Below are 13978 nucleotides of genomic sequence, written 5' to 3'. Positions count from 1 at the left end.
TTTATTCTGCTAAAGGTACTGTTAATAGAAGGGATGATGCAAATTATCCTAATTAAAATGTCAAAAAAGACAAGAGGAATGTAAAGCATTAATTTTTATAAAGTACTTTTTGTGGATTCTCTCTCATTCTGATCAGTTTCATATTTCTTAATAGAGTGCAAAGCATTGAAATAGGAGGTTTTCTATGTGGTAAATAAACTTCAGTGTTTGTAGATTTTCATCCTTTGAAAGGACACTGTCATCTACTTTTTCATCATTTTATTTTGGTTTACTCTCTGTTGGTTTTAATACTGTCTTAGAAGCCTGAGAATAACATTTTCCGTCTGTACTGTTCATGTCCTTTGCCATTTGGCCAATCATTGATTGATTTCCTGCCTTTCTTATGGATTTTAAAATTCACATGACATGTTTATATCCCTCATGTGCACAAGCTTTATCAGTGCTGCAAGGACAGCTTTGAAAATAATGTTGTTAGTTAACTGTTGAAGAACCAACAGAGGAGGGCAGGGAGAACCATCAATGTGTGTGTGTGTATGTGTGTGTGTGTGTGAGTCTAATATAAACCGTAGGGGTTAGTGTGTGTGTGTTTAATTCCCAGCAGTGGTATGATAATTTCCATAGACTTATGGTATTTTGTTTTTTTAAAACACAATAGCTATTTAGACTCCTGCAGCTATTTTCAATCTACAACAAAATCGAGGAGGATCAAATTTTAGGCCTTAACTACCTGGCCATGTCCCTTTAATTATCCTTCATTATGAAAATTAGCATACCACAAAATGTAGTTCTGACTAGCTGTAGTTTTAAAGCTTTAGGTTTTATCATAAATATATTTTATGAAATGGGAAGATTTGTTGGAACAGTAAGAGATTTCAACCCATGCTGAGAAATTGGGAAGATTAATTTTACTCTACAAATTCCCTGCAATTTTTTTCAGAGTATAACTGCTGAAATATAGCTTTACAATAATTAACAGGATGAGTAACACTAAAGGAATTGTATTTGTGGTGCTATATATGCACCTAAAGTTACCAGAAGCACCAAAAATGTGTCAATGTAGCGCACACAACCTGTGATACATTATTCTTTAAGACATCATGGGGATTTCAATTTTGCTACAGACAGAATCATTGTGTTATGAATATAGGTCCAGAGCCTGCCACTCTTCCACAGGATGGATAGTACTTTACTCCACTAGTCCCACTGAAAGCAATGGGATTACTGTACTATCCCACCCTGAGTAAAGATGGCGGTCTCCAGCCCGTAGTCTGCTGGGAGTGGGGAGAATGCCACTTACACAGGAAAACGCATCATCTGACTCGTCCAAACCATTTGCCTTAAATCAATGACCATTATGGCAAAATTTTAATTCCTCCAGAACATTCTCTATCTCTGGGCTGGATTCTTTCACCTTTACCACACTGTGTAGTATCTTATTCCATCAGCAGACCCACTGAAATTAATGGGATTCTTCACCGAGTAAGATACTGCATAATGTGATTTAGGCTAGGTCTACACTTGGAGCTAGGGGTGTTATGCTCGGCTCATGGGGCTATTTTCACGGTAGTGCTCATCGAGCTAGCATGATAAAAATAGTAGTGTAGCCACAATAGTATCAGCAATGAATGGTGGCACAGCCTAGCCACGCTCAGTACAAACCTTCCTGGACTCTTTACAATACTCAGGGTGGCGAGCCCATGCCACCATTCACCACTGCCCATATTATTGCAGCTACACTACTATTTTTACCATGCTAGCTCAATGAGAGCTTGCACAAATATGTCTACGTGAGATGTAGCCGAAATGTGGCAGAATCTAGCCTTCTATGCAGTTAAATTGCTTGCTGAAATGGAATACAGATTCAGACATGCTACCAAACAAGAATACAAATCACAGCTCACAAGTCAAAACGCATGAAGTAACTTTGATGAATTGACAAGTTAATTAACAGATACCCAAAAAGGTCTGACTGGTACAAACAAAACATTTTAGTCCATTGATTTAATATCTTCATCAGATCAATTACTACATTTTTTTTTTTAAATCTCAACAGGGAAACATGCAACCTATATAACTCAAAACTGATGCCTTAATTAAGCAAATTAGAGGCTCAACGTACTGCAATGCATTTTGGAAATATTTTTGAGAGACACCAGGCCAAAGTTCAGGTGGCTTCACTCACTTGTAATACTGCCACAAGAAATTCCAAACATAATATCCTGAGTCCTTGTAATTTATAGACATAAGGTAAACTTTTCAAAAGTGCCTAAAGGTGTTTCTACATTGCAATGAGAGGTTTGACCGCAGCTCAGGTAGTAGGAATATCCGCACTAGCTTTAATCTAGCTAGCATGGCCATAAATATCAGCAAAACTCCAGTGGCATGGGGTTTAGCGCAGTTTAGGAATGTAAGTACATACCCAAGGTTTGGGGCAGGCTTGCACAGCCCTTGCTGAGGCCCAAACTCCCTACAGTTTCATTGCTATTCTTAGCTGTGCTAGCTAGATTAAAGATAGCATGGGTATGCCTACCCAACCTGCAATCACACTTCCAACTGCAATGTAGACATACCTTAGTGAACTTAGGCGCTTAAGTCACATTGATTTTTGGTGAGACCTAGGCTCTTAAGGGACATATTTTTAAAGGTAATCTAAATTCATTTAAAAATATGGCCCTAAATGCCTAAGTCACTTTTGAAAATGGGAGATGGGCACTTTTGCAAATGTTACCCATACTTCATTATTTCTTATTTATTCCTCCTCCAAACAGCATACAAACTTAAAGTCCTTTGGAAATTAACTGGATCTAATAGTTTTCCCCTACCACCACTTATACTAATCTTGGAAGTGTACCAGACCCAATCCCACAGTCCTTATGCATGCAAAACTCCTACTGGACCAGGCCTGGTGTTCAGCTTCCCCAGAGCTGCCTTTAATGTACATTCCTACCTTTCTCCTCTGCATGTAATTATGGGTCACTATGCACAGAAAAGCAACATGGGGAACAACCAGCACTAGACTGTCTCCTAGATTACTGGGAGCTCCTTAAACCAATCCCTGAGGCACCACAGCGAAGCACGTAACTACAGTCTTTATTGGTCATGTCCATGCTGTAAGAGTATTCACATAATATTCACTAAATTCCCCCAAAGTCCTCTCCCAGCATGCACTGGATTAAACGTAAAATTTGGGATGGATTTTTCTGGGGGCAAGTGACATAAAGACCCGTTGGCAAAGGATCCCTTGTTCCTTGCAAACAACTCTCAGCTCAGACCTGACAAACTCATTATACCAAATGCATTTCTGACAGGATAAGTATCCATTAAGAGTAACATGTAAGGTATGTACAGAAAGCTCATAGCTTGTCAAGCCTCATACCCATTGTGAGACATAGATAAGGGTAATATTTAAGGAATAGTATATTTATATTGAAAGTATGCTTTATGGACTTGGTATAGAGATTGATCACCAGGGGGTAATGTGCCATTCAAGCAAGAGGGAGTTGTCACCCCTCCTTACTCAGCTGGTGAGATAATGCAATGTTCTGTTGTCTACCCTTGCCACATCCAGAGCAGTTAATGGAAAACCATCAGACAATGACAAACACACAATCAAAACCACATAAAGGTAGAAAAGAACTCTACAGCAAGGCAGGGGTTTGCCCTGCCTGTGAATGGAAACAAAAGACTTTCACTATAACAGCTTGCAGGGAAAGACACACTATATCCATTCACTGTGCGGAAACCCCTGACTGGAGATAAATGCTTTCATGAACTTCAGCTTTTGGTTCCTGGTAGAAACCAGCTAGCTCTTCAACAGACTGGACTTTGGAGGGAAATCTACTTTATTAGATAGGAAAGGTAGCTATTGATAAACGTAGACCCAGGTTTGCATTTTATGTTTTGTTTTGTGGCCATTTATTTCCACCACTCTCTCTTGTTTCTAGTGCAACCCCTATTCTTTCTTAAATAACCCTTTTCTTGATTTATTTTAAGTGCTTATAAGCGCTGTGGTGGTTTGCAGGAGCAGTGGTTTAAGGTAAAATTGGTCAACTGGGTGCACTGCTCCTTTAGGAACAGAAGATCTGGAATTGTGAGTAGCCAGTGTCAGGGACTGGATATCACAGGAGAACGATTCAAGAAGGCTTGGTGGATGGGATGGACCTACTATTACCATTCAAGACAAAGGCCTGCTCTACAATACAGCGTTAGGTCGACGTAAGGCAGCTTGTGTCGACCTAATTACGTCAGTACACATAACAGCCTTGCTCCTACTAACATAACTGCCCACTACACCGACATAATAATTTCACGTCCATGAGAGGCGTAGGATTTATATCGGTAAAGCTAGGGCAGGGGTCCCCAATGCGGTGCCTGCAGGTGCAATGGTGCCCACCAGGGCAGTTGTGTGCGCCCACAGGATACCGCACCGCCAAAATGCCGCCGCCAAGTGCGGCCGCTGGAGAACCACCTGCCGAAATGCCACCGAGAAGCGTTGCCGTTTCTTGGCGGCATTTCGGCGGTGGCGCTTCTTGCCGCTGCCGCTTCTCGGCAGCATTTCGGTGGCGGGGTGTTTGGCGCCTGCCACAGTCTTTTGGGAATAGGAATGTGCTATTCCCAGAGAAAGGTTGGGGACCACTGAGCTAGGGTAACTCAAAGTCCCTGTAGACGCTGCATTACTTACATCTAATGGCTGTCAGCGGAGTCATGAAATTGACAAGAATGCCAGCTCCCCAGCTGGTGCCCAATCTTCTTTCCAAGCCAGGCTGCCACCCAGGCTCCCGGCTCAGGCTGCCGCCTAGACTCCCTGCGGGGAGTCCTGTTGCCCCCATCTTACTACAGGCAGAGTAACAAGGTGACTCACAGAACTCTCACAAACAGTCTCTTCTTTGACTATTCTAAAGTCCTGGTCAGGTATTGAAGCAATATCCCCCAGGACTCAACACACACGAGAAGGGAAGTCTGAGAAGCACTACAAAAGCATTATAATACTTCTCAAAGCAACGTGTGCACTCAGGAAGTTTAACAGTTCTCTCAAAATGGACTGCTATTGTGAAATGGGCAGTACTCTAAAGAGGAAAAAATGTTGGAGCCATATATTTAGGGCTAGATCCTACAACTGAATCCACCTGGATGCGGGGGTTTGCCCACATGGATTCAGTTATAGGATCTGGCCCTTCACAAGGATTATTCACAGGGGTATCACATCTGAAAAGCTGAGCCAAAAGTTTTGTTCGTGTGCAGTGTTTTAAAACCATTTCATAATTAAGCACAAGACATGACAGACATTTACTGACAGTTATTGCAGCACTCTCTGGATGTATTATTAAACCCAAGATGAGACACTCAAGGCCAAGTGACTTTAATAACCTTACAAGTGCAATAATGCCTTACATATGCACAGCCTGAAAATATGTGGGGATATTGAAATAATTTGTAAAGTGATAAGAATCTTACTTGGAGATTATTCACAATGGTTGACATGTTAATTAAACAATCAGAAAAACTGTGTGCATGTCTTTAATAGTGTCCTGGGAAAAAAAATTTAGTTTGTTCCCTTTTTCTGCCCTCCCCCTTCCCCCTCATGATGTACAAGATGACCGTGTGGGATTCCCTCCCCAACCCCAACTTGTTCTTTACATTAGCAATATCAAGTCTGATATTTCCTGTGTTGCTGGAAATCTTTCTTCATGGACCGAAACATGTGAATTGGGACCTTTTCAGACTTTACTAGGAGAGGTGGGAATGTTGAATATCCAACAAGAGCTTTTCTTCCAGCTGTTTTACATGTTTGAGTTACACAAACTTTAACAAAACCAAACAAAAAACCCACAGTTTTTAACTGTCTGAACAAAGATCACCTCCCATCTGAGTTTCATTTCATGTTTTCTTTAATATCATAGTTCTACTAGCTCTGCAGTCATTCCTTGCATCTTCCAGGAAAAACAGGAGACACTCTGCTTCAATTTCTAATTCAAAACCCAAGCAGATGAAATAGCTTACATGCCTTTATAAAGAAGCAAAAAAAGCATAGACTTTTTTTTTCCTTTGAGGGTCACTTCTAAGCCACTTCAGAACCATAGTAGTTTCCTGGACTAGATAAACAGAACGGAAAAATACATCTCTTGCTGGAATAACTTCAGTGCTTTAGGATTACTAAAAATGTCTCCATATGTAATTCAGGTGGTGTTTACCATTTCTTAGTGGACTCAGCCAATCTTCCCCTGCAGAGCTAAAAGGGGAGAGGGGTCACATAAACGAAGTCCCAGTTGCAACAGTAACTCCAGAACAAACACTGCACCAAAATGAGAGCCCACTTCTTCAGAAAGTAGCTTATGGAGGCTGGCAAAGGAACCTCATGAACAAGGGACTTCTTCCTCTGAACAAGTCTTAACCACAGTTTTGGAACTGGTGCTGAACACAGTACAGTTAAACCGTGTGCACCTCTATCAATGCTGACCCATGACCTTCTTTCATTCTCAATTTATGGGGCTGATCTTACAGAGGGCATATCAACAACTGACTTGTTATAATATATTAACACGTTAACTAACACAACTGTAAATTCTTTGGTAGACAGGACACGAAAGTAGGCATAAACATGACTAGCAACTCACATCTGTCTCCTGGAACAAACATTTGTGTGCTGTCTTCACTAGAATTTACAATCATATTAGTTAACAAGTTATTAAGTGTGTAAACATTCAAGTTTAGCAATACCTTGGGGTAAAACTTGCTTGAATTCAATGGGAGTTTTGCCTGAGTCAAAATTATAGGATTTGACCGCATGTAGTTGCATGCCAAGGTGTAGAAGCTTTATTTCAGTTACACAGTGATAAAAACAGCTTTTACTATTAGAACAGAGTGCTAGTGAAATAAATTACACTCGAAGAGTTAACAAATAGCTGACCTACGTGCTTCCAGCTGTGCAAGAGCAAACTCTTAATGTCACCAAAGCTCTCCAGTGTCACAATGTAGTTATTTACCGTTTACCACTAGGGTTCCCAGGCCTCCGGTTTTTGGCCGGAATGCCCGGTCGAAAAGGGACTCTGGCAGCTCTGGTCAGCACTGCTGATCGGACCCTTAAAAGTCCGGTTGGCCGCCAGCAGCAGGGCAGGCAGGGTGCCTGCCTGGCCCCAGCAGCTCCCGGAAGCGGCCAGCATTTCCCTCTGGCTCCTAGGTGCAGGGGCAGCCATGGGAGCTCCAAACGCTGCCACTGTCCCGACCGCCGGATCTGCAGCTCCCATTGGCCAGGAACTTTAGGTAAGCGTCACCTGAAGCCTGCACTCCAAACCCCCTCCTGCGCCCCAAGCCCCTCCCCCAGCCTTGAGCCTCCTCCCACACCCAAACTCCCTCCTGGAGCCCATACCCCAAACCCCCTCCTGCCCCAGCCCATAGCCCCCTCCTGCAGCCAAACTCCCTCCCAGAGCCCGCACCCCCTCCCACATTCCCAACCCCTCGCCCCCCCCGGAACCTCCTCCTGTACCCCAAACCCCTCACCCTGACCCCACACCAGAGCCTGCACCCCCAGCCAGAGCCCACTACCCCTGCACCCCAACCCCCTACCCCAGTCTTGAGCCCCCTCCCACATCCAAACCCCCTCCCGCATCCCAACCTCCTGCCCCAGCGCATAGCCCCCTCCTGCACTCCAAAACCATCCGTCCCAGCCCAGAGCCCTCTCCCGCACCCTGAACCGCTCATTTCTGGCCCCACCCCAGAGCCCTGACTCTCAGCCAGAGCCCTCACCCTCTCCTGCACCCAAACCCCCAGCCCAATGAAAATGAGTGAGTGATTGAGGGTGGGGGAGAGTGAGCAACAGAGGAAGGAGGGAGGATGGAGTGAGAAGGGGTGGGGTCTCAGAGTAGGGGTGGGGCAAGGGTGTTCAGTTTTCTGCAAGTAGAAAGTTGGCAACCCTATTTACCACTTAAACTTCAAATGAGGTTTTAACGCCCGGCATCAAAAGGGAGTTAAAAGCCATAGCTCCTCAAGGGAAAGGAGAGATCTGCAACTAAGATATTAGAGACAGCACAGTGAACAAGGTCTTCAGTGGGGCAACTGATTTCTAATTTATCAACTAATACATATATCATTTTATGTAAAATAATGAACTTTAAACTGCACTAATTGCAGGTGGAAAGCATCTAGCACAGTGGTTCTCACACTTTTGCACTGGTGACCCCTTTCACATAGCATGCCTCTGAGTGCAACTCCCCTTATAAATTAAAAACACTTTTTATATATTTAACACCATCATAAATGCTGGAGGCAAAGCAGGGTTTGGGGTGGAGGCTGACAACTCGCAACCCCCCCATGTAATAACCTCACGACCCCCTGAGGGGTCCCGACCCCACTTTGAGAACCTCTGATGTAGTGCACAACAACTAAGGCTCTCTGATTTATATGAGATTCCATCAAACAAAAGGTACATGGAAATGGAGACCCCACTCCTTTTCAATACACTTTGTCTGAATTTAAATATACATCTGTTCACATTCCTATTAAAAAAAATGCAATCAACAACAAAAGAGATGAATATACCAGAAAAGGAGAAGAATCAAGCATTGCAGTGGGCATGCAAAGAGTGCCAGGGAAGCCACACAACAGCGAGTGACAATCAGAGCTCCCACCATCAGCGAACCCTCAAAGAGCAACTCAAACACTTCTCAGCATTTTACCCCCAGACAGGTTTTGAGTGGACTCTGTGGCAGGGTATTATCCGGTGCCCCTATAAACTTCCCCTTGCTGCCTGGGGTGCTCAGAGCCATTGAAGCAAAACCCTGTATCTAATGGAAAGCACTGCAAGCCAGGGGGTGTGTGAGCACCCCCAGTTCCAGCACCTATGCCTTGCACTCCTGGGGAGGAGGCAGAAGAGCAGCTTAGAGGCGATACCTCCCAAAAGCTCAGAAGGAAAAACCTGCCTGGACTCGGGGTGCTACTGCTGCTGGCGCCCCTGGTTTGGCCCGGGGCAGAGCAGGAGGCGGCTGGGCTCTGCCTGGAGCCTGCTCTCTCGCCGTGCCCCAGCACCAGGCAGACTCTGAGGAAAGCATCATTGTGGGATTTCAGCTCACACGCGTCTTGATCTGCCAACTCGAGGGGCAACCCAGGGGACTGACCAAATGCGAGCTGGCGTCCAAACAGCCGCTCTTTGCTCCTGCTCCGTAACACAACCGGGAGGGGAACCCCCCCCCCACCACCCGCCAGACACACATTTGACTGAAGTTGCTGTCTCCTTTCCGCTCAGAAATCAAACGGGGGCTAGGGAGCCCCCTGCAGTGCTCGTTGCTCGCAGCCATGCAGGCTATTAGCGAGCCTCCCGGACGAGCCCGGAAAGACGGGAGGCGAGAGAAAAGGCTCGGGGGGCGGCACAGAAAGTTCCTGCCACCGCGCCCAGCCGCCCGTCTGCCCCCAACCCCTCTGCCCCGGCACACGCGCTGCCGGGCCGAGAGAAGCCGTCGGAGCGCTGCGATCCCCCCCGGAGAGCGCAATGACTTGGGCACGGCTGGGCTCCAGCCTGCAGCCGCCACCCACTGAGGTCAGGGGGATCAGGGGCTCCTAATGCCCACCACACAAACTTCATCCTGGCCCAGAGGACACCTTACTTCCCCCTCCCCCTTCCCACCCACTCTGCACTGGCCGGTACCTGGGGAAAAGCTGCGGCTGGTGGATGCATCAGCCGGGAGCTCAGGCGCCTGCCCCACCACAGACACCCCGTGCACAGCGCCTGGCTTCAACTTGGCGGCTGGCTCCGAAGGTCCCTGCAAAGGAGGACAGGGCTCCGGCTGCCCCTGGGAGGGGCCGCCCCGCCGGGAGCTGCAGCCTGATGCCGGCTGGCTGGCTGGCGGCAGGTGCCTGCTGGAGCCCGCGAGCGAGCGACTGGGTCCCCCTCTCCCGGCTCCGCGCAGGGGCGGGAGCTGGCGCCGCCCCTCCCGGCTCCCCCACGCCAGCAAGGCGGCCCCGGCCGAGCACTGGAGGGCAGCGGGCGGCTCCCCCAGATCCTGGCCGCGCGCTGCCTCCTGGAGTGGGGCCCGGGCGGGGCTGGGCTGGAGGTCCGGGAGCACTAGGGGGCGAGACAGGGCGGGTCTCGCAGGGGCCGGGGGAAAGTCCCGCTTAGCTTCCGTTCCTCCCCCTGGCTGAGCTCTCAAGCGGCTCCCTCACCCCGCCTGTGACCCTTTCCATTGCTGCTGTCAAAAACACGAGGTCGGAGTTGCCGCTGCTGTTCTGCCCGCACCAGCAGGCACTAGGCGGGTGAAGGCAGAGACGTTGTGTTTCGCTCGGCGGGGTGAGGGAAGGTGACATCTAGCATCGGCGCCGCAAATAACCCATCCCGGGCAAGCTTTATTATTGGGACCCCCGGAGGCAGCTTCTTCACTTGTGTAACGCAGCCCGGCTTTCACCCTTGGTCCACTTTGAAATTCGACACCCCACCCCGAGGCCAAACCAAGACCGGGTTGGTTGCTCTTTAAATAGAAGATTGGAGTTTTGCTTTTAAATTGTGCCAGAATCAAAGTTGACCAGTTCATAAACATTGTTTTTATTCGGAGACAAAACGTATGTGACATTTCAAAACAAATGGCCTACAAGGTACATGTTATATTGTAACTCAGCGTTACATTTAGGGGGGTCAAATTCCGCTCTCAGTTATGCCCCTGTGTCACTCCACATCAATCGGCCTACTCCAGATTAACACCAGTAAAGCCAAGCAGCATCCCATGGTTAAAGTACTGCCCTAGGGCTGGGAACACCTGGATTCAATTTCTGCCTCTATCACCGACTTCCTGTGTTACCCTGGGAAGTCACATTTAACCTCTCCCTGTCTGATTTACCTCTCTGTAAAATGGGAAGAATGTTTCCCTACCAGGGTATTGTGAGGAAAAAATTATTAGTATTTGCAATGAATTTTGACAGTACAGCAATAGTATAAGATATAAGGACCTAGACAGCTGTACCTATATTCTCCATGCATATTCAAATGTATATACTTTCAAATTATTGAATTTGACAAAAATAAAATATCCCATAATGAATATAAGTGAAACACCTTTAATTTAATAATTTTTCAAATGTTAACCATCTAGGGTTTATCCAGTGAATAGATGTGTCTTATTTATGCAGTTCATTTCTTTTCAATAAGTTTTCCCATTTTGAATCCTTTTATATAGTCAGTATATAATAGTTTGGATTTTAAGTAAATACATTGGCCAGCAATTAGCCCCTATTACAGTTGAACTGCTTTTGGCATTTTGAGACATATATATTTTTGAGATCATCTATCACTCATGTGCAACTATGGCTTAAGAGCTGTAAAAATGTAAATAAAATAAATAAGGAAATAAATCTACCCCACAAGTTTATAATTTTTTAAAATTACAAATAAAATGCATCCTAGTATGTACATAAGAAACCTGATGGGACTTAGCTCCACCAATACATTGCAGAATATTAGATGGTACCTGACACCTGTTATAAAACATCTGCCCAGTAAACATGTGAGACAAGAATTGCTCAGGTTTCAGAGTAGCAGCCGTGTTAGTCTGCATCCGCAAAAAGAAAAGGAGTACTTGTGGCACCTTAGAGACTAAGAAATTTATTTGAGCATAAGCTTTCGTGAGCTACAGCTCACTTCATCGGATGCATTCATGAAATGAGCTGTAGCTCACGAAAGCTTATGCTCAAATAAATTTCTTAGTCTCTAAGGTGCCACAAGTACTCCTTTTCTTTTCAAGAATTTGTTCAGTAGAAATTGTTTCAATCTCTCCAGTAAATGAGATGCAGTTAGGATTAGTGGAGTTTTGGGGTATGATTATATATTTACTCACAAGACTGGGAACATATGAAAAGCAGTGTCATAACACCTTTCATAAGGCATGAAGGCCCCATTCATGCAATCAGGTGTATATGAGTGGATCCCTAGGAAAGTGCAGAGCCCTGCTGGTATCAATGGGGCTTCTCAGTGGATATAAGGGTATGCCCATGTGGCTCCAGTTGCAGGACTGGGCCACATATTTCTAAAGCACAATGCAAGTGTACAACAAAAATATGTGATTTTTAAAAATAAATCATATTGATAACTTCCTGGATATTTTATTGATACTTCTTGCATGTAGATGTTACATTAGGTTTTCTTTAGTTTATAAGTACCTTATTTTTCCAAATATATTTTAATTATATTTATTGTGACTTTACTTATCTCTTTTGCCAGTTTCTTCAGATTTCCTCTATGGCTACTATCTGGTTCTGTAATTTTGTCAGTCTTTAGATAATTTTAATTTATTTACTATATATTCTAGCATAATCCCAATTTGTTTCAGTATTTCCTTCTTCCCCAGTAAAATTCCTGGGTGGTTTTAGTATGCGTCACACATTTGCCTTTAAAGACTAGAGTAAATAATTCATTATTTTTTTTTTTTTTAGCATCATCTACCTCTTCAGTCAGTAAATCATCTGTGAGAATAGAGGAACGTAGGAACTGCTATATTGATCAGACCAGTCTGTCTAATCCAGTATCTTGGCTCTACCAGAGAATGGTGCAGAAATCCCTACAATGAACTGCTATGGAATAACCTATTCATAGAACTTTCCTCCTAATCCTCCTATACCAGTTAGTAGTTGACTTACAACCTTAACCATGAAGTTTTTTTATCCCCTATAATTTTTTTTATCCTATCTAAAGTAATTGTGGATGTTCTCATTATTCATATAAATGTCTTATCCTTTTTTACAATATTACTTAGTTCTTAGGACACAATCCAACCAGTTCCACTGGTAACTTTATATGTTGTATTAAAAGTGTTTACCAGTTTTAAATTTGTTGCCTTTCAGTTACTTTTATTTGATTATGAATAAGGATAAATTGGAGCACCTAATAAACCTCCTTTATATTTTAATTCTTCATTTTCAATTTCCTTATCATGCCTCCTAATTTTATTTTGTGTCTGCTCTGGATGAGTCATATGCCTATGGACTTAACACTCACCATGACTTCAGTGGAAATGCAATCAGGCCTTCAATTTTTGCAGATACCTCTAATTTATTTTAAAGACTTTTTGCACTTTTATTTTCATCCACCTTAGCCTTTTTTATTCTACTCTGTTTATTACTAGATAGCACACTTAACGTGGACATATATAATTCAGCAGTGAACTTTTTCCATTTTCTTGGTGTGCCCTTCCCCATAGTTGCTTTATTCCATTCAGTTTCACCTAACACAATCTGTATTTCTCCATTATCTTTTATTGTTTCTCTAATTTTGTCTCATTTTAAGTCCTAACTAGTAATTTAATTAGAATATGGGCAGTTTCATACTGGTATGACCCTGGTTACTTCAGTGGCGTTATTACTGATTTACACTGGTGTAAACTGCACTAAGTAAGATGAGAAGCCTGTCCCAGGAAATTAACTATGACACAATTACTTAAATCCCAAACAAGCCCTCCCTAAGGGTGTGTTTCCTGCCCTACCTTCATGTTTCCAGGCTCTTTCTTGTCAAGGGGGCTGGAGCACATGATTTATGAGGAGGGGCTGAGGGAACTTGGATTATTTAGTCTGCAGAAGAGAAGAACGAGGGGGGATTTGATAGCTGCTTTCAACTACCTGAAAGGGGGTTCCAAAGAGGATGGAGCTAGACTGTTCTCAGTGGTACCAGATGACAGAACAAGGAGTAATGGTCTCAAGTTGCAGTGGAGGAGGTTTAGGTTGGATATTAGGAAAAACTTCTTCATTAGGAGGATGGTGAAGCACTGGAATGGGTTACCTAGGGAGGTGGTGGAATCTCCTTCCTTAGAGGTTTTTAAGGTAAGGCTTGACAAAGCCCTGGCTGGGATGATTTAGTTGGGGATTGGTCCTGCTTTGACAAGGGGTTTGGACTAGATGACCTCCTGAGGTCCCTTCCAACCCTGATATTCTATGATTCTATGATTAAATGCATCTCAATTTCTGTACCTTTGAACATATCAGTGTTAATCAAACAGGCCCCATTACTGCA

General features: G+C 44.4%; 1 protein-coding gene and 1 long non-coding RNA gene across 2 annotated transcripts in view; one reads left to right on the top strand and one right to left on the bottom strand.

The window, feature by feature from the left end:
* KCNG2 (potassium voltage-gated channel modifier subfamily G member 2) overlaps positions 1–10045 on the bottom strand; it is a 75483-nt gene extending 65438 nt beyond the window's left edge. Inside the window, 1 exon segment of the mRNA XM_043540011.1 lies at positions 9638–10045. The gene's annotated coding sequence lies outside the window, so the exon portion shown is untranslated.
* On the top strand, positions 10046–12881 carry LOC119565614. Its single transcript, XR_005224378.2, has 2 exons — positions 10046–10578; positions 12409–12881. It is a non-coding gene; the product is annotated as an uncharacterized LOC119565614 (long non-coding RNA).
* Positions 12882–13978: the final 1097 nt, after the last annotated feature.

This window comes from Chelonia mydas, chromosome 2 (assembly GCF_015237465.2).
Source record: "Chelonia mydas isolate rCheMyd1 chromosome 2, rCheMyd1.pri.v2, whole genome shotgun sequence".
NCBI classification, from domain to species: domain Eukaryota; kingdom Metazoa; phylum Chordata; order Testudines; family Cheloniidae; genus Chelonia; species Chelonia mydas.
This window is presented reverse-complemented; position numbering and strand designations above follow the sequence as displayed.